This window comes from Salvelinus alpinus, chromosome 14 (genome assembly GCF_045679555.1).
Source record: "Salvelinus alpinus chromosome 14, SLU_Salpinus.1, whole genome shotgun sequence".
NCBI classification, from domain to species: domain Eukaryota; kingdom Metazoa; phylum Chordata; class Actinopteri; order Salmoniformes; family Salmonidae; genus Salvelinus; species Salvelinus alpinus.
Window position 1 is genome coordinate 9,722,545 of NC_092099.1, and position 23,737 is coordinate 9,746,281.

At 42.3% G+C, this 23,737-nt stretch overlaps 1 long non-coding RNA gene across 3 annotated transcripts in view; it reads right to left on the minus strand.

Annotated features, from left to right (window-relative positions):
- Positions 1-2,323: 2,323 nt before the first annotated feature.
- The window catches only part of LOC139538360 (uncharacterized), a 41,610-nt gene continuing 20,196 nt past the window's right edge, over positions 2,324-23,737 (minus strand). For all 3 annotated transcript variants that reach the window (XR_011667720.1, XR_011667719.1, XR_011667718.1), the window contains one exon: positions 2,324-8,177. This is a non-coding gene — a long non-coding RNA (uncharacterized lncRNA). The remainder of the gene's footprint in view (positions 8,178-23,737) is intronic.

A 23,737-nucleotide genomic window follows, 5' to 3' on the forward strand; every position in this document is an offset into this window, starting at 1 on the left:
GCAGTTTTGGAGCAGTGGCTTCTTCCTTGCTGAGCAGCCTTTCAGGTTATGTCGATATAGGACTCGTTTTACTGTGGATATAGATACTTTTGTACCTGTTTCCTCTAGCATCTTCACAAGGTCCTTTGCTGTTGTTCTGGGATTGATTTGCACTTTGCACCAAAGGACGTTCATCTCTAGGAGACAGAACATGTTTCCTTCCTGAGCTGTATGACGGCTGCGTGGTCCCATGGTGTTTATACTTGCGTACCATTGTTTGTACAGATGAACGTGATACCTTCAGGCGTTTGGAAATTGCTCCCAAGGATGAACCAGACTTGTGGAGGTCTACCATTTTTTCCTGAGGTCTTGGCTGATTTCTTTTGATTTCCCCATGATGTCAAGCAACGAGGCACTGAGGTTGAAGGTAGGCTTTGAAATACATCCACAGGTACACCTCCATTGGACTCAAATGATGTCAATTAGCTTATCAGAAGCTTCTAAAGCCATGACATCATTTTATGGATTTTTCCAAGCTGTTTAAAGGCACAGTCAACTTAGTGTATGTAATCTTCTGACCCACTGGAATTGTGATACAGTGAATTATAAGTGAAATAGTCTGTCTGTAAACAATTGTTGGAAAAATGACTTGTGTCATACACAAAGTAGATGTCCTCACCGACTTGCCAAAACTATAGTTTGTTAACAAGAAATTTGTGGAGTGGTTGAATGACTCCAACATAAGTGTATGTAAACGTCCGACTTCAACTATATAATCTACGTCTTCCCTCTCCTGTAGCTTGAAGAAACTAATTTCAATTGAATAATATTCCATAAATGCTCAACTAGCTATCACCAACTCACCAAACTTCTAAATCACACATGCAGCAATAGGTTAATTCTCTCTCCTTTGATTGCATGGATAGCATGTCAGTTCATACTGCAAAAGCGTTGACTAGTTGTTACAATTACTATGTAGGTCTATTGAACGGGGTGAGGAACACAAGCCTCCTGGGTTTTGTATTGAAGTTAATGTAGCCAGAGGAGGATGGAAAACAGCTGTCCTCTGGCTACACCATGGTGCTACCCTAGAGGGTGCTGGTGTAACCACTGTAGTCCTTTATTGCAAAATGATGTTTTTTAATCATGTATTTGGTTACATTTGAAAATTTAGTGTAGTTTTATCTAAAAATGAAATTTGAAATGAAATTCCTTCCCTTCGTCCTCTGAGTTCCCTCCACTGCTAAACACATACACCCACATGCACGCACGCACGCACACACCCCTTCTGGGCCAACCTGTACCTACCGGTACGTACGTTTTTATGTTGATGACACCCAATTAACTCACCCAATCATTATGTTAGTAAACTGACAACAGTCATTATTACATAGCGCACATAAAATCTTAAGATTTAAGATTGATTGTAAGAAAAAATACATAAAACAATTGCCTTTCCTGAACTAACACTCACATTTGTCTTTTCTTACTAGCACTGACTTTGCAGATAGCTACTTTATTGAGAAGAAATGTACTTACTATGATTTTGATATGTGGTTGTCTCACCTAGCTATCTTAAGATGAATGCACTACTGTAACATGCTGACCAAACCGGACGTGCACATGTTGATTTTGTACCCCCACACCAGACACGATCAGGACACGCAGGTTGAAATATCAAAACAAACTCTGAACCAATTACAGTATATTAATTTGGGGACAGGTCGAAAAGCATTAAACATTTATGGCAATTTAGCTAGCTAGCTTGCTGTTGCTAGCTAATTTGTCCTGGTATATAAACATTGGATTGTTATTTTACCTGAAATGCACAAGGTCCTCTACTCCGACAATCAATCCACAGATAAAATGGTAAACCAAATTCCTTTCTCGTCATCTCTCCTCCTTCCTCAGGCTTCTGTTTTACTTCTTTGGACATGGCGGTTAGCAACCAGCTTTATGGTGCATTACTACAACCGACTGGAGTGTGGACATCAGTTCATCTTTCAATCACCCACGTGGGTATATGCTCCTAAAAACCAATGAGGAGATGGGAGAGGCCGGACTTGCAGCGCGTTGAGCATCACAATAGAACCTATTTCTATTTTAACACCTAGCCACGCAGACGCTCGCTGAGGCGCGCGAGCAGTGTGGGTGCAATGATTGAATAACATGTACTGTATGTGTACATTTACTTTGCAAACCTTGCACACGCAACGCGAGCGGTGTGGTCAGCATGTAAGTCACTCTGCTTACTGACTAAAATGTAAAATGTAGAAATAGCCTGTTGTGATCCTTTATGATGGTGTAATGCGAACATAATATCAAGCCAGGCCCACACTAAGTCTATTGGACTTACATTCCATCCTCTTAAGTTTTATGGAAGCATTAAGATTTTAGCTTCTATATCAAAATATTCTATACTCTTTTAAAGTAAGGCAAACCAACACAAAAAAAATATATAATTTCAAACCCTTCATTCTGGGTTGTACAATCCACTTAGTATGGTAATACTATAATCATAATGAAGGTTATACTTCTATTAATGGGAGTGAGTATCAAAAAAATACACATTCACAACAGATCTGTAGATTCAGAGATGAATAAATCTCTCAAAGTTAACAATTGTTTCTATATTTCTTTCCACACATGGGTTGGATTGACCTATGTTTTTCACTAACTGTCCCTGGGACATCAACTTAGTCAAAATATAAAACCCAGTTGTTTAACAATTAAGACCTTCAAACGGTGGGTGATGGCTCATTAGCTCAGTGTTCCACATGATGTAAACAGGTTAAGGGTTTAGATGACCTTACCCTCAACTTGTTAAAAGAAAACAACATTCAATCATTACTCATCATCTGTATCTACAGGGAGAAATGGGGGCTCATCCAGAGTTGTCAGTTTCACCATCCTCTGGAGGAGCAGAAAACATGATAGCTGCTGAAATCTTATCAGCAAGAGAGGCACAGATCGCCTTATCGCATGTTAATAACATTTCACAGGGAAGAGAGAGAGAGAACGTTATAACAGTCTCACACCAACCGTGCTAAGAATTAGATTGTTGCAAGGTTAGCCCAAGCTACAATCTAGTGGCTCTCCTCACATTTTTAGGACACAGCTCTATCTCTAGAAGCCTTGCCTTTCCAGATCATAATTATAATTATTGATAAATTATCCAACCCAAATTTAGAACGACAGTCCTTAGTGCTTCATGTTGATTCTATCACTTTCATTTAAGACCCTCACTTTTCTCATCACTTGTGGTAACGACAGATTGGTATCTCAATGCATTTTTAGTTTAAATGACTATACATTTTGCAATGTGCAGACCTCCACAATCAATCAATCAATCAATTTTATTTTATATAGCCCTTCGTACATCAGCTAATATCTCGAAGTGCTGTACAGACACCCAGCCTAAAACCCCAAACAGCTAGTAATGCAGGTGTAGAAGCACGGTGGCTAGGAAAAACTCCCTAGAAAGGCCAAAACCTAGGAAGAAACCTAGAGAGGAACCAGGCTATGAGGGGTGGCCAGTCCTCTTCTGGCTGTGCCGGGTGGAGATTATAACAGAACTATGCCAAGATGTTCAAAAATGTTCATAAGTGACAAGCATGGTCAAATAATAATCATGAATAATTTTCAGTTGGCTTTTCATAGCCGATCATCAAGAGTTGAAAAACAACAGGTCTGGGACAGGTGGCGGTTCCATAACCGCAGGCAGAACAGCTGAAACTGGAATAGCAGCAAGGCCAGGCGGACTGGGGACAGCAAGGAGTCACCACGGGCGGCAGTCCCGACGCATGGTCCTAGGGCCCAGGTCCTCCGAGAGAAAGAAAGAGAGAAGGAGAAAATTAGAGAGAGCCAAGATTTTCAAAATTTCCATAAATGACAAGCATGGTCAAATAATAATCAGGAATAAATCTCAGTTGGCTTTTCATAGCCGATCATTAAGAGTTGAAAACAGCAGGTCTGGGACAGGTAGGGGTTCCATAACCGCAGGCAGAACAGTTGAAACTGGAATAGCAGCAAGGCCAGGCGGACTGGGGACAGCAAGGAGTCACCACGGCCGGTAGTCCCGACGTATGGTCCTAGGGCTCAGGTCCTCCGAGAGAAAGAAAGAGAGAAGGAGAAAATTAGAGAGAGGCAAGATTTTCAAAATGTTCATAAATGACAAGCATGGTCAAATAATAATCAGGAATAAATCTCAGTTGGCTTTTCATAGCCGATCATTAAGAGTTGAAAACAGCAGGTCTGGGACAGGTAGGGTTTCCGTAACCGCAGGCAGAACAGTTGAAACTGGAATAGCAGCAAGGCCAGGCGGACTGGGGACAGCAAGGTGTCATCATGCCCGGTAGTCCTGACGTATGGTCCTAGGGCTCAGGTTCTCAGAGAGAAAGAGAGAACGAGAGAATTAGAGAGAGCATACTTAAATTCACACAGGACACTGGATAAGACAGGAGAAGTACTCCAGGTAACCAACTGACCCTAGCCCCCCGACACAAACTACTGCAGCATAAATACTGGAGGCTGAGACAGGAGCGGTCAGGAGACACTGTGGCCCCATCCGAAGAAACCCCCGGACAGGGCCAAATAGGAAGGATATAACCCCACCCACTTTGCCAAAGCACAGCCCCCGCACCACTAGAGGGAAATCCTCAACCACCAACTTACAATCCTGAGACAAGGCAGAGTATAGCCCACAAAGGTCTCCACCACAGCACAAACCAAGGGGGGGCGCCAACCCAGACAGGAAGATCACGTCAGTAACTCAACCCACTCAAGTGACGCACCCCTCCTAGGGACGGCATGAAAGAGCACCAGCAAGCCAGTGACTCAGCCCCTGTAACAGGGTTAGAGGCAGAGAATCCCAGTGGAGAGAGGGGAACCGGCCTGGCAGAGACAGCAAGGGCGGTTCGTTGCTCCAGAGCCTTTCCGTTCACCTTCACACTCCTGGGCCAGACTACACTCAATCATATGACCTACTGAAGAGATAAGTCTTCAGTAAAGACTTAAAGGTTGAGACCGAGTCTGCGTCTCTCACATGGGTAGGCAGACTGTTCCATAAAAATGGAGATCTATAGGAGAAAGCCCTGCCTCCCGCTGTTTGCTTAGAAATTCTAGGGACAATTAGGAGGCCTGCGTCTTGTGACCGTAGCGTACGTATTGGTATGTACGGCAGGACCAACTCGGAAAGATAGGTAGGAGCAAGCCCATGTAACGCTTTATAGGTTAACAGTAAAACCTTGAAATCAGCCCTTGCCTTAACAGGAATTTTTGTGTTGTCTGAGAATTTATAGCACAACTTTTGATGCTCCTTGGTTGGGGTCTGAGCAGATTATTTGTTGCGATTGCAAACGTAATAAAATGGTGGTCCGATAGTCCAGGATTATGTGGAAAAACATTAAGATCTACAACATTTATTCCATGGGACAAAACTAGGTCCAGAGTATGACTGTGGCAGTGAGTAGGTCCAGAGACATGTTGGACAAAACCCACTGAGTCGATAATGGCTCCGAAAGACTTTTGGAGTGGGTCTGTGGACTTCTCCATGTGAATATTAAAATCACCAAAAATTAGAATATGATCTGCTATGACTACAAGGTCTGATAGGAATTCAGGAAACTCAGAGAGGAACGCTGTATATGGCCCAGGAGGCCTGTAAACAGTAGCTATAAAAAGTGATTGAGTAGGCTGCATAGATTTCATGACTAGAAGCTCAAAAGACGAAAACGCCATATTTGTTTTTGTAAATTGAAATTTGCTATCGTAAATGTTAGCAACACCTCCGCCTTTGCGGGATGCACGGGGGATATGGTCACTAGTGTAACCAGGAGGTGAGGCCTCATTTAACACAGTAAATTCATCAGGCTTAAGCCATGTTTCAGTCAGGCCAATCACATCAAGATTATGATCAGTGATTAGTTCATTGACTATGACTGCCTTTGAAGTGAGGGATCTAACATTAAGTAACCCTATTTTGAGATGTGAGGTATCACGATCTCTTTCAATAATGGCAGGAATGGAGGAGGTCTTTATCCTAATAAGATTGCTAAGGCGAACACCGCCATGTTTAGTTTTGCCCAACCTAGGTCGAGGCACAGACACAGTCTCAATGGGTATGGCTGAGCTGACTACACTGACTGTGCTATTGGCAGACTCCACTAAGCTGGCAGGTTGGCTAACAGCCTGCTGCCTGGCCTGCACCCTATTTCATTGTGGGGCTAGAGGAGTTAGAGCCCTATCTATGTTGGTAGATAAGATGAGAGCACCCCTCCAGCTAGGATGGAGTCCGTCACTCCTCAGCAGGTCAGGCTTGGTCCTGTTTGTGGGTGAGTCCCAGAAAGAGGGCCAATTATCTACAAATTCTATCTTTTGGGAGGGGCAGAAAACAGTTTTCAACCAGCGATTGAGTGCTGAGACTCTGCTGTAGAGCTCGTCACTCCCCCTAACTGGGAGGGGGCCAGAGACAATTACTCGATGCCGACACATCTTTCTAGCTGATTTACACGCTGAAGCTATGTTGCACTTGGTGACCTCTGACTGTTTCATCCTAACATCGTTGGTGCCGACGTGGATAACAATATCTCTATACTCTCTACACTCGCCAGATTTAGCTTTAGCCAGCACCATCTTTAGATTAGCCTTAACGTCGGTAGCCCTGCCCCCTGGTAAACAGTGTATGATCGCTGGGTGATTCGCTTTAAGTCTAATACTGCGGGTAATGGAGTCGCCAATGACTAGGGTTTTCAATTTGTCAGAGCTAATGGTGGGAGCCTTCGGCGTCTCAGACCCCGTAACGGGAGGAGTAGAGACAAGAGAAGACTCAGACTCAGACTCCGACTCGCTACATAATGGGGAGAACCGGTTGAAAGTTTCTGTCGGCTGAATGAGCGACACCGGTTGAGCATTCCAACAGCATTTCCCTCCAGAAGCCATGAGAAAGTTGTCCGGCTGCGGGGACTGTGCGGGGGGATTTATACTAACGTTACTATCTGTACTTACTGGTGGCACAGACGCTGTTTCTTCCTTTCCTACACTGAAATTACCCTTGCCTAACGATTGCGTCTGAAGCTGGGCTTGTAGCACAGCTATTCTCGCCGTAAGGCGATCGTTCTCCTGTATATTATGAGTACAGCGACTGCAATTAGAAGACATCATGTTAATGTTACTACTTAGCTTCGGCTGTTGAAGGTGTTGACGAACCATGTCCAGATAAAGCGTCCGGAGTGAAAAAGTTGAATGAGGGAAAAAAGTTGCGATGGAAAAAACTAAAAATATAAACGGTAATTAAAAACAAAAACAAAACAAAAAAACGTAAAGTTGTCAGCTAGCAAAGTAAAGTTGGCAGCAAAACGCACAGCAACAAAACGCACAGCAACACGTCTGCAGATTCAACAGGAAGTGACGCTCGCATTACACCTCGGTTGACAGTTGATGTTGAATCAATCTGATACCCCAAACAAACAATTTTGGACAAGCCTAAATCAATTATGGGCACGGTTGACCACCCCCTTTCACGGCACTCACTCTTCCTTTCCTGGCGTTTCCTCATGTTCTTCTTCAGATAGTGTTTCAGTTCGTCTTTTTAATAGCACATGTTCAAAGTGGATGGCCCTCTCACCTGAAAGTCCTGCTCTTTACAGTCATTATGTCTTTGTTCATTTTCCTACCAATACACCAGCAGCATGAGAGCAGTTTGGACTGGATCTCTCTCCATGCTCACTCCACATGGACCAATGTCGCACTCCTGAGAGACAAAGTATGAGAGAAAAGGCGATTGATAGCTTCTGGATGCTGTGTACAGGTTGCTCGGACTCAGGTCTCACCGTAGAAGTGGTGAAGGACCATCCTGAATGCCATTTTTGCCATTAATTCAGCCGGATAGAGGGGGTGTTGAGGTTGTTTTCGTCCGAATTGTCCCTTCATGCATCTAGATACCATCTGTGGTCACCTTCACCATAACCTCGAGAAAGGACAGATCAGAACAACAGTTTAGTTTAGGACATTTGTAATTCCGGAAATCCGGACTTCTAAGACAAACGTCTTAGAGAATAACAACACATAGTTGAAACCATTCCCCCCCCCCAAATTGGCTTATACTCCCCTATCATCTTGTCGATCTCACTGCAGTTACAGGTCAGGGTGTCAGAGGCCTAATCCTTACGGAGAAATCCCCACCATCCAGCAGACCCAATCTGGTGAGATTTGTTATTGAAGCAAGACAAAAACAAAGAAAAGAAACAACAACAGCAATACACATCTATCACTAGAGGTGGGGAATACTTCGATTCATATTGGAATCCAAGCACTTTTAACTGCTCTCCCAATGCACCTGCCTCAGGAAGCCTTTCAAATGGAGAGATACAGGAACATTGATAAACATGGGAAAAAAACTTGGTAGCGGACATTCCATCAGTCCTGGAAGAAAGAAAATAAACATGTACTTAGTTTTCACTATGCTACATTACTCAGTTCTAAAAATTCTTAATACATTATTTTGAGTTTACTGCATCTTGGGTAGGAAGTCTTAATAAACCCATCTGTATACAGAATTATACTTCAGACACATTTATACTTCAAGACATATCAGATGATACACTGTCCCGTAAAGCTGAATTGGGCACCTTCTAAAGTAAACACTTCTCTTGTAATCTTAATCTTTTTAAACTGTTGCATTAACATGCAATTCTGTACAAACTGTCCCTAATTTACCCACTGTGTCTCTCACAGCCTATTTGAGTTCAGTGTGTACTGGCGGCTATATATTGTTCCACAGGAAGGTTGTCTTTAACCCAATCAACAGATTACTTAAACACGAGAGCAGTGGACCAGGCCTTGAAGAGTGAGCAGCCTCTAATTTAATATCAGTCCCAATGCTCAATCCCTCTGTTTTAAATTAGTAAAATATTGCATTATTGGATTGCTATCTGAAAGCCAATTTCCATTCTTTGTTACTTTCACTAGTCTCCAAAATCTGTTTCCTTCAACTAGGTCTCCCTTTTTCCCACTGCTTAAACACACAGATCACTCTCAAACCACATTTAGCTTTTCCCCCTATTGCAAGGTTTAAAACAAAACAAACATGATACTCAATTATTTTATTACCAATCTCTGTTGGATATTCACTTTCTGCTTTAATATTGATTAAATGTCTATTATTTTAAGATGCATATGTAATGATTTGGAGGGTTGGCACTGTCTTAGTCCCCAGTAGATGTCACGCTCTGTCTATAATAAGTCTGGCCCCTGAGACAGCAGGGAAAGAGATGCAGTCTCCATTTTGCCTACTCACATTGGTTTAGAACGTCATCATTTGGGAATCAACGAAAACTCCATCGGGAGTACAATAAACTGTAGCCTTTTAAGTTTAGTTAACAGAAAATCATGTTCAACATTCATTGGTCCTATTTAACAGGGTTTGTGCTTATTTCAAAATGCATTACCAGGGTGGAGGAAATCTAAGCATTCATTAGTTCTAATGGTTAGGGGTAAGTCAAGTCCCGTACAATGCTTTAACCTTATCATACAAATGATCTATAAAGGGACCACTGAACAGAATACTTTTTTTCACCACTTACGTACGTGTGGGTGTGTTAGTTGTACATTATCATTATTTTTCTATTCTTACTTCATCAGATCATCATAATAACCCATTACACTCAGTATTATGTTACTTTATCTCTGGTAACCCATTATACATTTGTGTTCCATTACAAATTCCTCCTCTAGACTAGTGTTCTATTCATACTGGGGTTTAGATATTTACACTAGTCTATTTAACAGCATATTCGGAAATAGTTCCCTCTTCTTTCATATCTCCATACATAATAATGTTATACATCAAACTCCACTGATAAGACATGTTATCCTCATGTAATCTAAAGTCATGTTAATCTCAGAGACATGTTATCCTCGTGACTAATGAGACATGTTATCCTCGTTATTAACAAGACATGTTATCCTCTTTACTAACGAGACATGTTATCCTCTGAGACATGTTACTTATCTGATTTCTGAGACATGCTATCCTTTACCTGTAGATCCAACGGCGGTGTTGGACAGACCCCTAGATAACGTTACAGATCAGCTCACACAGAACTGGAAAACTCAGCTCACGCAGAACTGGTTGTGGCATTCATTCACTTCTTTCACACGTAAGCTAGTCCCTTGACAGCTCTCATTCACTCAATACTTAATGGTACGATTTCAATCCTCTTATGAAACACATTTTAATCAGCTTATTATCCATATTTCAATCTTAAAAGTAATAATTTCAATCAGCCAAATTTCAATTAGCTTAATATGTCATATCTCACAATCACACAACTTTCACATCCACATTCACTTAGTACTATTCCCAAACACACTCGGTAATCTTTTACATTACCACGTACATCGTCAACGATTCTCAACTTTCGTTACTTGTTATGCACATAAATAACACCCCATACTCAAAAAATACCTATTTTTTAGTGGCTGCAGACCCTTAGACATTTCTTCTAAATGCCTACAGACAGCTGTCAGCAGGGCATTCCATTGTACCATTACACCCTCGCACTAGTCTTCTCATTAAACTAGTGAATATCCTTCTCTCTATAAGACTATAGGTATCTTTTTATGCATTACTTGGCTTGATTTAAAAAAAATCATAATAAAAAAAAAAAATTGCATACAAATTCATTTAAATGGACTTTCCAATTGACTCCCTCAATTGTTAGTGGATGACGTGTCTCTACCTGGGCAGCTCACAGTAAGGGTCTGGTCTGGGTGGGTCCTCGTCCTCTTTTGGTCAGACGGGAATTTCCCTCACGCTTTATAAAATGTGCCACCGGTTTTCCTCGCAGACCCCCACTGGAAAGCTCCGCCGGCAGAATCAATCATTTTGTTCGCTGACGCCAAATTATTGTGGAAATTCTTACACAGGGACACTCAAGATCACTCAAGTCAATCTTAATGAAACATTGTTTATTGTCAGCGCGCTGGAGAGGTTCCAACCAACTACACATGTCAATCAGGAGCTCTCCTGGGCAGTCCCAGCAGTCTTATATAGGGCTGTACAAGTTATATTTGCATGATTTAGCATAATTCATTAATCATAACCGTATTGTCTCATCCATGCGACCGATCAATACTGTTTCATAACATGTGGCAGACCAACACCTCATGAGGCGTCTTCTCTCCAAGCTGAGACCTTGAAACAGAGATATCTTTCGTTCGTTCTCAAAACAAGGTCTGGGCGTACTGCCAGATTGCAGCTACTGATAGTGAGGATTTGTACAGTCAGCCACTTGCATGAACATAGAAAAGCACATGAATAGAACACACAGAAAAGAGTTATAAGAAAAGCACAAACATTAAAATTCCCATTACAGTCCTACAAGACGTATGATAAGGTACATCATCCAATTCGTATGCTATTGTACGACTGGGTAAAATGTATGATACTATATGTCCTATAATTCGTATGATATTGTACGACCGCTATTCCATTCATAATGTAACCTAACGTAATGTAATACATCATACTAAATGGAGTGTCACAGATATAAGTACAGTAATATGAATTGCCCTGAGACCACGTGGAAACTAAAGACTTCCCACATCCCTATGGGAGAACAATGAAAGGCTCAGTCTTTATGGGGAAACATACCAGCTGGGAGGGTGTGTATGCCAGGTGCATGGCTCAGCAGGCCAAAAACTCGACCACTTAGAAAAACAAGCTAGCTGTTGGAATGTCAGGAGCATCATAGGTTCAACTTCGTTCTCATGGGTTCCCACACCTGCACACCTGAGACCATGGTTGGCTTCTCCGGGCTGACAGGATGGATATTTGTCACTGTTATTTAATCATTTCTCTCTCATTTTATGTATATAGTTCAGTTGCATTGAGATAAAATCCCTTTTGCAAGAGAGATCATTTCGATACCACCATCTCAGTAAAAACGTTACTAACAACGATTATTTTGGCGTTGCGTGTTCGGTTATAACTCAAACAGATTATACATCTCCAAATGTACAATTCATATAACAAATTGACGTCCTAATACCAGACTATTGAGGGCATACTAAACGTCATCATGGAACAGGGTTTATAGTTGAGTGTAACTTTTAGACCTTTTATAGTTGAAATGTGGAGGATACTTATCCTGCTAGTGGTTCTGAAGGAAAAGCTAAGTGAGACAACAAAGCTATCTGGCTTTCAGTAAAGAACTTATGGAAATCCTACTTTGTTGAAGTCCAGTGCTATCAGTCTATCCCCACTGTTCGGTGTGGCCTTTAAAGTACTTGCACTGCTTCATAGGTTACGCAATACATAAGGCTTTAAAAACAACCATCAGCAGAAGGCATTGTGGGTAACAGTTGACAGCTCCTTAGCAGGAAATCCACAGATTATGTTCAGAACCACCCTACTACATCCCAGGTCTCTGTGTTTAAATCCTGAGCAGTGCATAGAGCACAAACACTTCTGTTGAAATAAGGATGACGACGCGAGCTTACACACGTTCAGGCAAGCAAATGATAACATTAGCGCTCATCAACGATTCTTTTCACACTCTCTCATAGCATCTCATAGCATTCTCCAGTCTGTCGCTAAATCACACAGTGGATCCTGTGATCTTTGTATTAAATTAATTTGAATATCTTGATTTGTAATCATTATATGTATTGCCATTGATGGCTCTGCAGGGCTCTATGATGGAGGCAACACAACAACATTGGGCCACGTCCCTGTTATCACTCTGTCCAGGCATGTGTGGTTTATGGATTAATGCTGAAAGATACAGCCATCGGAATAGCAAAGGATCAATATGTGGAGACATATATCTACACTGACATTTAAGGGATCGTATGGGCATACGCACTACACACGTGTATTTGTACATGGCATGCTTATACTATCAAACATCCACACACACAAACGCACGCAAATGCACGCACGCACGCACGCACACGCAACCCCCCCACCCCACCCCACCCCCACACACACACAATTGCAAAAGCCTGACACTGTCACGTTCCTGACCTTATTTCCTTTGTTTAGTCTTTGTTTAGTTGGTCAGGACGTGAGCTGGGTGGGTATATTCCATGTTATGTGTTTTCATTGGTTTAGGGTTGTCTAACTAGCCTGATATGGTTCTCAATCAGAGGCAGGTGTTTTACGTTGTCTCTGATTGGGAACCATATTAAGGTAGGCTGTTCATACTGTTTGTTTGTGGGTGATTGTTGCCGTGTCTGTGTTTGTTCGCCACACGGTACTGTTTTCGTTCGTTTGTTCACGTCATTTATTGTTTTGTATCTTGTCAAGTGTTTTTCGTCTTCGTTTAAATAATTAAAGTATGTATTCAAACCACGCTGCGCTTTGGTCCGATCCTTGCTCCTCCTCAGACGAGGAGGATTACGACGAGCGTTACAGACACATTGTAGGGGAGTGTGGTGTAAATTGAGCCATTTTTTACATTCATTTTAATTTATTTAATTTATTTAACTAAGCAAGTCAGCTAAAAACAAATTCTTATTTACAATGACGGCCTACACCGGCCAAACCCGGACGACACTGGGCCAATTGTGCACCGCCCTATGGGACTCCCAATCACTGCCGGTTGTGATACAGCCTGGATTCGAACCAGGATGTCTGTAGTGATGCCTCTAGCACTGAGATGCAGTGCCTTAGACCGCTGCACCCAACTCAAGAGCATCACTAGGGAAATATAGCATTCTTTCAAACAAAGATATCTACATATATTTCAGGATGTTGTGTATCCCTGGAAATAATTAATGTAAACATAACAGTTTTGAAAACATAGCTTGTCCAAAAGAAGTTGTCTCTTGGCATTAACTTACTCCAGGTATGGGGTGTTGAGTATAGGGACAGGGTAAGTGGGTGATGGTATCCTGTGACAGTTGGTAAAAATCGCCTGTCTTCGGTTGCAACACTCACTACTGAGTTCCAAACTTCCTTTGGAAGCAATGTCAGCAACAAAAAAAGCACACAAGCCTAAGAGCACCATGCGCAATGCCAAGCGTCGGCTGGAGTGGTGTAAAGCTCGCCGCCATTGGACTCTGGAGCAGTAGAAACGCGTTCTCTGAATCATGCTTCACCACCTGGCAGTCCGGCGGACAAATTTGGGTTTCGAGAATGCCAGGAGAACGCTACCTACTCCAATGCATAGTGCCAACTGTAAAGTTTGGTGGAGGAGTTCTGATGGTCTGTGGCTGTTTTTCATGGTTCGGGGTAGGCCCCGTAGTTCCAGTGAAGGAAAATCTTAACGCTACATTATACAATGACATTCTAGACGATTCTGTGCTTCCAACTTTGTGGCAACAGTTTGGGGAATGCCCTTTCCTGTTTCAGCATGCCCCTGTGCACAAAGCGAGGTCCATACAGAAATGGTTAGTCGAGATCGATGTGGAAGAGCCCTGACCTCAACAACCATCGAACACGTTTGGGAAGATTTGGAACGCCGACTACGAACATCATTAATGCTCGACATCATTAATCTCTTGTGGCTGAATGGAAGCAATGTTCCAACATCTAGTGGAAAGCTTTCCCAGAAGAGTGGAGGCTGTTATAGCAACAACTCCATATTAATATCCTATGATTTTGGAATGAGATGTTCAACAAGCACGTGTCCACATATTTATGGTCTTGTAGTGTATTTCTCTGTTCAATATCTTATCCTTCCATTTCTTGACCAGTTGTGTGAGACAGGGATGTTGTTTCGGTTTGTCAATTTGCAGGCAAGCTCTCTGCATTTGAGGCTACTATGCTCATGAAACTGGTCCGCGAGATTCTTGATATGTTTAGCAAGCTCAGGCTCCATGTTATCAGATACGACTTTGTGTGCCTCTGCTACTCTATCATAGCCTCTCTTTCTCACAAAGTACATATTAGTTTTCTTATTTTTTTCAATGTACCTCTTCAGTGTCATTCAGTAAATGTTTTCATCCCTAGCTACTGCTCAAATGGACTTCTTCCGTTTTCTCACTTCCTTGGCTGCTCTCTCAAGAACCTCAAGGGGCTTGTTTTACGTTTGTATACACAGGGCATAATGATATCTGCTTTGTAACAATAAAAATGCACTATCTTGAGTTCATATGCATAATATTGCAAAGATACTATGCACAGAATGCATAAAACTGACAAAATATAATCAGAATTTGTGTGGGTTATGGTGGCCGTTGGCTCAACGTACCCCATGGCAATTATTTTGACTATGTTAGCCCACAGAGCTACAAGGATGCATTTTCATGCTAGGTTTAGGACCTCATATTTTCGAAACGCAACTGATGTATAAACAATCTTAAAACTATATACTTTGGTTTAGCTACAAGCACCATGAAACCTTTAACACAATAAATGAATTTCACTTTGTGAAAATCATTTTTTTTGCATCTTGCTTACCACTTTTTCCATGAGGTGTCTTCCTTCACAGACTCCATGAAATGATAACCTCTTCCTAAATATTTAGCCACATGATTCATTTTGTGAATGGTTTCCTAGAAACAAGGAGTGGCTCAGCTAACCCTTTGGCTCAACTTACCCCACTCCCCCCTTCAGACATAGTATCTATGTTCTCCGTGCCTACTGCAATTCAAGGTTAACCTCAGAAATGAGAACAATCTCTGAATGAATCCACTATGTTGGGGTGCGGGTAACCCAGGCATCTGCTGTGGTTGACTAAATCTCATAATGGTGCCTTTCCCCTCCCATTGAGGGGAAAGCTAAGTTTACAGCAATTGGGCTCGCAGGCAAAGGGTTTTCTAGTAGTATGTCAATGGAGGAGTCTGAACTATGCTAGGGCCATTGCTAGCCCAGCGGGATAATTAGCCTAGCACAACACTGCTTAGCATGTGACATCATGCGATTAAAAAAATGACATAGCATACAAAAACTGGGAGATGACAATCGCCGCCGAGGCCTTTGTCAGCTTCAGCGTAAATTGGACCTGGTGACTCCTAAACTCCCTCAACAGCTGCTCCCACTCCCTTCAAAAAGAGTCCAAAACACACATTGCTTTTTACGGTTCACAATAAACAGCGAGGGAGAAAGGCTCTCGAGCCTGTCCCTGTGTTTTTGTGTTGTATCCCGGGAGACAGACGTAAACGAGACTACCAGAGTAGATGTGTCTGATATCAGAGAAGTACTAGACCCTACATACACTTTTTCTGGATGCTTTTAAACCCTAGGAACTGATTTAGAATCAACTCTCTCTATCCAAGACTTGAGATTATAAGAGGGAGAGGACTGTAAAGAAAGAAAGCGAGAGAGCGTGAGAAAGAGAGAAAGAAAGAGATTTTTTATTGTGCGTTCTGTATGTGCATTCATGTGTAAATCCAGTGGCACCAAGGTCTCAGACCACACACAACCAGTTCATTAAATATAACAACCTAATTACAGCAGTCACTTGATAAAATGCATTCTGTAGCCCATGTGTTTCTTAACACCAGAGGGGAGACTTTTATGACTCTTTTGGCGAACTTTGATCTTCCACGTTAGATATGGCATTCATCTTTATGAGAAGCATTTGGTTTTATGTTGTGTGCCTGCTTTGGGGGTTAGTTACAGGCTATTAGAGGAGCGTTTTGGAGTTTACAGATAGCCAAAACATTTTACGTACTCATATCCTGTCATTCCCTTGAGAAAGATGTCTAGAAGGAGGTCCACTTTATCTGTCTACTGTCCATTTCTCATGTGGAGAGTCAATGTGATTGCCAGATTAAATTATTTGTGTCTGGCTTTTGCAATTGTGTGTGTGTGTGTGTTTATGTGTGTTGGTGTGTGCGTTGGTGTGTGTGTTTGCACAATGTGTTGGTGCTTCGGTATGTTTATCTCTGTCTATGTCCGTTATTTTCCTGTGAGAGTGTGTGCCACATACCGAGCAACTGCATGTCTCCAGTGCAAACACTGGGGGAGGTGTGGTGTGTGTGATGGACTCCCAGCAGAGAATCTGGGAGCCCCCTGACTGTCTGTGAAACACATCTCGATGGGGATCCTAGCTGCCACGACAACCGCCTTCTCATCCTGACGGTCAGTGTGCGTCTCCATGACAACTTCCCTGCTCTGTATACAGTTCCTCCCTACTTTGTCCAAGGGATCCCCATAGGGCACCCGTTAGGTGACGTTCACTGTTGTGATTGCTGACACAGTTGTTAAGACTGGAAACCAAAACATGTCGAAGGTCAGGTATTGCTGACGTTGGCTATATGCTCTGGCAATACCTCTGTTTTACTGCAATTACGGATTTTTTCTCCTATTTTCTTATCTCTTACAGGAAGTTTGCCAGGGTTGCAATGGTGATGGATGTCTCAGGTGCAGCTATGATAATTTTTTAGGGCTCGGTTTCAATATAAAACGTAACAGCGGTTTTGATTTCCATCCCATCGGAGAGATGAAAAATGGATGACATATTGCTTTTTAACAATGGTTCAACAGAATGCAAAGTACCATCAAAGTACCTGCCAGGTCCTTTGAAACTCAATTGGAAGAGCAGGGCGCTTGCAATGCCAAGATTGTGGATCCCCATTAGCCGACGTCAATGGCAACAGCTAATAAGACTGGGGTCCGACACATAACAAAAAATACATTACAGACTTCACAATTGACATACATTTAAAAACATTAACATGTAGTGTGTTCATCTATCAGTTACACGTACATGTCAGTACATACACACAACAAGTAGGTCACATGGGGGAGAGGAATAGTGCCGTGAGATGTTGCTTTATTTGTTTTTTGAAACCAGGTTCTCTGTTCACTTGCGCTATATAAGATGGAAGGGAGTTCCAGGCACTCATGTCTCTATATAATACTGTACATTTCCTTGGTAGTGCATAATTGAATAAACAAATGAACAAAACAAGAAACACGAACAACACACAGACATGAAACTGAAACAGAAACAATGACGCCTGGGGAAGGAACCAAAGGGAGTGACATATATAGGGCAGGTAATCAAAACCAAGCCATGAGCTCGAACGAATTGTCTGTAGAGCTCTGAGACAGGATTGTCTCGAGGCACAGATCTGGAAAAGGGTACAAAAAAAATGTCTGCAGCATTGAAGGTCACCAAGAACATAGTGGCTTCCATCATTCTTAAATGGAAGATGTTTGGAACCACCAAGACTCTTCCTAGAGCTGGCCGCACGGCCAAACTGAGCAATCGAGGGAGAAGGGCATTGGTTAGGGAGGTGACCAAGAACCCTGTGGTCACTCTGACAGAGCTCTAGAGTTCCTCTGTGGAGATGGGAGAACCTTCCAGAAGGACAACCATCTCCGCAGCACTCCACCAATCAGGCCTTTATGGTAGAGTTGACAGACAGAATGACAGACTAGGGACAGTGGGTTAACTGCCTTGTTCAGGGGCAGAACGACAGATTTTTATCCTTGTCAGCTCTGGGATTTAATCTTGCAACCTTTTGGTTACTAGTCCAACGCTCTAACCACTAGGCTACCTGCAGTATCTGTAACCAACAGATAACGCAGGCAGATATGGCAGTATCTGTAACCAACAGATGCATATCTGTATTCCCAGTCAAATCCATAGATTAGGGTCTAATGAATGTATTTCAATTGACTGATGTCCTTGTATGAACTGTAACTCAGTAAAATCTTAGAAATTGCATTTTGCGTTTATATTTTTGATCAGTGTATATTATCACTGTGCCAGCTCTGGCCATGTCGTTGTTCTTGGACTAAATCTGTTTTCATTGTAATAGACGGACCCTTATAATTTGGTCAGCTCCGAGTGCTGAGGGAACATTTTAATGAAAAGTGATGCGAAGTCTCCGAGGAGCACTCCTGTTTCAGATTAAGACTTGAGATCACTCTTGTAGGGGGGCGAGGGAGGGCTTAGAGACCTATAAGACCTCTATTGATTGAACCTGCTGCCGTAAAGCCCTCTGGTCCGGTGGTTAAATCTCCCTATCAGTGGCTGGCTGTCAGTCTGGCTGAGAATCAAGGTAGAGAGGGTTTGAGAGCAGGGCCAAAATAAACAGAGTTAATCTCCATGAAGCAGCAGGGCCAAAACCTGTGGTGAAGGCTCTCCACAACAAAGAAGTCAACCTCCTATTCCCCACTCCCTACATCCAGCTATACACACAAACGACATACTGCGACGTCCAATTAAATATCAGGTTATCTTTCTCTCTTCCCCACTGACTTGATACCACGTCCATTGACCTTCAATATCAAGAAGACTGGATCCTTCTTCATCAATAGACTATTTTGGTACAGCATGCATCAGAAAATAAAAACAACACTAGAAGAGTTTATCCCCATTGGTTTGTTCTCTAAGGGATTGAGAATGTGGATACAGTTATTGACCTGTTTTCATATTTCCACAGCTCATTGACCCTGTAGTGATCCCCCAGGGTGTTATCAATTTCTATTACAAATATAGGATCCGTTTCTATTTCCACACATTCAATGCTTTGCCATGTTCCTTCTGACAGTGATGCTGTCAGGTAGACTAGAGAAATTCAACTTAAAGGAATAATCCACTCAAAAACGACATTTTGGTATTTCCTTCATTATTCCACCGTTATTACTGTCCCAAAATGTTGTGCATGTCAATAATCAAGTTTTAAAGACATAGGACTTACCAAAAGCTAATTGTAACTTGCCACATCATCATGAGGATGCAAAATGCATCATATAGTTAACTTTTGCTGACATCCAAAACATTTTGGGACTGTATCAACAGTGAACGAATGAAAAAAATAATATATATATACATACAGTGGGGAGAACAAGTATTTGATACACTGCTGATTTTGCAGGTTTTCCTACTTACAAAGCATGTAGAGGTCTGTAATTTTTATCATAGTTACACTTCAACTGTGAGAGACGGAATCTAAAACAAAAATCCAGAAAATCACATTGTATGATTTTTAAGTAATTAATTTGCATTTTATTGCATGACATAAGTATTTGATCACCTACCAACCAGTAAGAATTCCGGCTCTCACAGACCTGTTCGTTTTTCTTTAAGAAGCCCTCCTGTTCTCCACTCATTACCTGTATTAACTGCACCTGTTTGAACTCGATACCTATATAAAAGACACCTGTCCACACACTCAATCAAACAGACTCCAACCTCTCCACAATGGCCAAGACCAGAGAGCTGTGTAAGGACATCAGGGATAAAATTGTAGACCTGCACAAGGCTAGGATGGACTACAGGACAATAGGCAAGCAGCTTGGTGAGAAGGCAACAACTGTTGGCGCAATTATTAGAAAATGGAAGAAGTTCAAGATGACGGTCAATCACCCTTGGTCTGGGGCTCCATGCAAGATCTCACCTCGTGGGGCATCAATGATCATGAGGAAGGTGAGGGATCAGCCCAGAACTACACGGCAGGATCTGGTCAATGACCTGAAGAGAGCTGGGACCACAGTCTCAAAGAAAACCATTAGTAACACACTACGCCGTCATGGATTAAAATCCTGCAGCGCACGCAAGGTCCCCCTGCTCAAGCCAGCGCATGTCCAGGCCCTTCTGAAGTTTGCCAATGACCATCTGGATGATCCAGAGGAGGAATGGGAGAAGGTCATGTGGTCTGATGAGACAAAAATATAGCTTTTTGGTCTAAACTCCACTCGCCGTGTTTGGAGGAAAAAGAAGGATGAGTACAACCCCAAGAACACCATCTCAACCGTGAAGCATGGAGGTGGAAACATCATTCTTTGGGGATGCTTTTCTGTAAAGGGGACAGGGCGAATGCACCGTATTGAGGGGAGGATGGATGGGGCCATGTATCGCGAGATCTTGGCCAACAACCTCCTTCCCTCAGTAAGAGCATTGAAGATGGGTCGTGGCTGGGTCTTCCAGCATGACAACGACCCGAAACACACAGCCAGAGCAACTAAGGAGTGGCTCCGTAAGAAGCATCTCAAGGTCCTGGAGTGGCCTAGCCAGTCTCCAGACCTGAACCCAATAGAAAATCTTTGGAGGGAGCTGAAAGTCCGTATTGCCCAGCGACAGCCCCCAAACCTGAAGGATCTGGAGAAGGTCTGTATGGAGGAGTGGGCCAAAATCCCTGCTGCAGTGTGTGCAAACCTGGTCAAGAACTACAGGAAATGTATGATCTCTGTAATTGCAAACAAAGGTTTCTGTACCAAATATTAAGTTCTGCTTTTCTGATGTATCAAATACTTATTTCATGCAATAAAATGCAAATTAATTACTTAAAAATCATACAATGTGATTTTCTGGATATTTGTTTTAGATTCTGTCTCTCACAGTTGAAGTGTACCTATGATAAAAATTACAGACCTCTACATGCTTTGTAAGTAGGAAAACCTGCAAAATCGGCAGTGTATCAAATACTTGTTCTCCCCACTGTAGTTTGAGTGGATTATTCCTTTAAGTAAATTTGATTTGGGCCTAGATTTAATCAGATCAAGTGTTAACCGGCGATAGCTGACAACCGCATAGCTGATGTTTTGGCGGTGTCGGAGGTGAAACTGCGTTGGAGCTGTCAAATCGGTGAGCAGCTGCTCTTGTGATCATTGTCACGAAGCCACAGCCGTCCCACTGGGCACTGATGTCAGTTCAACGTCTAGTTTTGATTTACATTTGGTTGAGTTGTCAACTAACGTGGATTCAACGTGAAATCAATCAAACATTTCACCAGGTCATTGGATTTAGGTAAAAATTTGTGTGAATAAAATACTAAATGCCCTTACATTAATTACTTTTTGTAAATCTAATTAGTCAACGTTAGTCAACGTCTAATTAGTCAACGATTCAACGTCATCACATAGATGTTTTGGGTTGAAATGACGTCGAAACAACTTTGATTCAACCAGTTTTTGCCAAGTGTGATTCCACTCGCATTAGAAGTTCAGAAAGAGAAAAATGTAGGCTATATGAAATAAATGATGCTCAAATTGTAAATCATTAAACAAAAGAATGATGATTTCTATCAGCCTGATTGAGATGTAGATTACGTTTCACATTCCAGTGTTCGAACTTGTAAACAAGGCTCCATGGGATTTCTCTTAATGCGACTCCGTTCAGCCAATGGCAATGTCTGCTTTAGATATAATGTCAGGAGACACTTTTGAATTTGACAGCTCTAATACAGTTTCACCTCCGACACTGCCAAAACAACCACTATGCGGACGTGTCTAAAGCGAATCTGATTGAATCGAGCCCAAAGTTGTCTCTCCTGACATGACAATGATATGGTAAGAAGCTTCTGCATCGATGGATTCTCTACCTGTCTGGATTTCTCTTGGGTGAACGCTGACAATGGTAGTGACAGGAAGTCTAAATATGACAATAAACATCCTGTTTACTGCAAATATGCAGCTAGAAATGTGTCAGTCCTCTTTGACGGTTCTCTTTGAACAAAGCCCCTCCCGTATCACCCAGACATTTTCTTTGTCGTCATCTCAGCTACAGCGGCACTTTCCTAATATCCTGATTCCCTTACACTTTTTGTGGTGAGGCAGTCAGCCACAGCAAGTGCAAAACACTTCCTAAAGCTTTCATCTGTAAGATCCACTTACAGTTACAATACCCAGAAACCCAAGTGTAATTACATGTCCGGAAATGTCTCTGATTACAGTTCTCCTATGGCACATTATTAAACCAGCACATCAAAGTGTGATTAGGGCCCATTGTGATGGTTTGATAAAGGGGTCCAGAGTGAGGCAATATGTGTGAGAGAAGAAGACAGTGAACAACACAGTATTCAGCCAATTAAGTCAACTCCACTGGCCTAACAAGTGGGACATTTGATTCCACTCCTTGATTTAGAGTGGGAGGACGGGCTCAACAAGTGCTGTAGGAACACCTCTTTCCAAGACTCTCACCCCCCACCACCCACACATACCTTCAGGGCTAGGTTCAATTTGAATTAAACATTTGGGACAAAAACTACATCTACATTCAATGACATCAATGAAATGAGTAGTAGCAGCTATTCATTTCCAAAGAATTTCAATTTTTGCATTTTTTATTAAAATCACTTTCTGAATTGACTACCTTCAATTCGAATTGAACCCAGCCCTGTCGCTAATGTTCCTCACAGTCACACAAACATGGTTGACGTTGTGTATCTCCCAATGTGGCTGTTCTGGGGTCTCTCCTCAAGTGTGAGTCAGAGAACAGAATGGGGCTATGCCGAAAGAGGCACGATGTGGGATGTGTCAGGGGGAGAGGCGTAACCCCTCGCCTGCGTCTGCCACAGAAAGGGAAAACAGCAATGCACCCTAAACCCCCTGCGTCACTGCACCGCTTCTCCTTTCCTTTCAAGGCTTATCCACTGTACAGAGAGGAGACGCCCGGTTTTGATGGTGGGCGTTTTGGTGGAGCGGTAAAGGCCAGGGGGGTCACTACACTCTCATAGAAGCGTCACCTGCACACCTTTCCCGCATCGTGTGCCCTCACATAGACATCACAGGTGTTATGTTTTTGTCTGGGTTTCTTCCCTGCTTTGATGGTGGCTGCCTTTCATAACATAACCAGGTGCAGGTGGTATGATGAAAGAGCGAGGCGAGACTGTAAAAATAGGAAGTCTCAAAACACCATGATTGTGTAATGAAACCATGAAAAGTAGTGCACCTAAGCTGAGATCTGGTGTTTGGAGGGTATTTGAATGCAAACCCAAAGTAAGTGTTTTAATACACAGAATGTGTTTTAAAATAGAAATTACAGTAGAACTCTGAAACACCCAAAGTGGTTCTTCAACCTGAATATTGGTGTTTTTAAGACAGTGTTGTGAAAACAATCAATGGTTTAGAAAG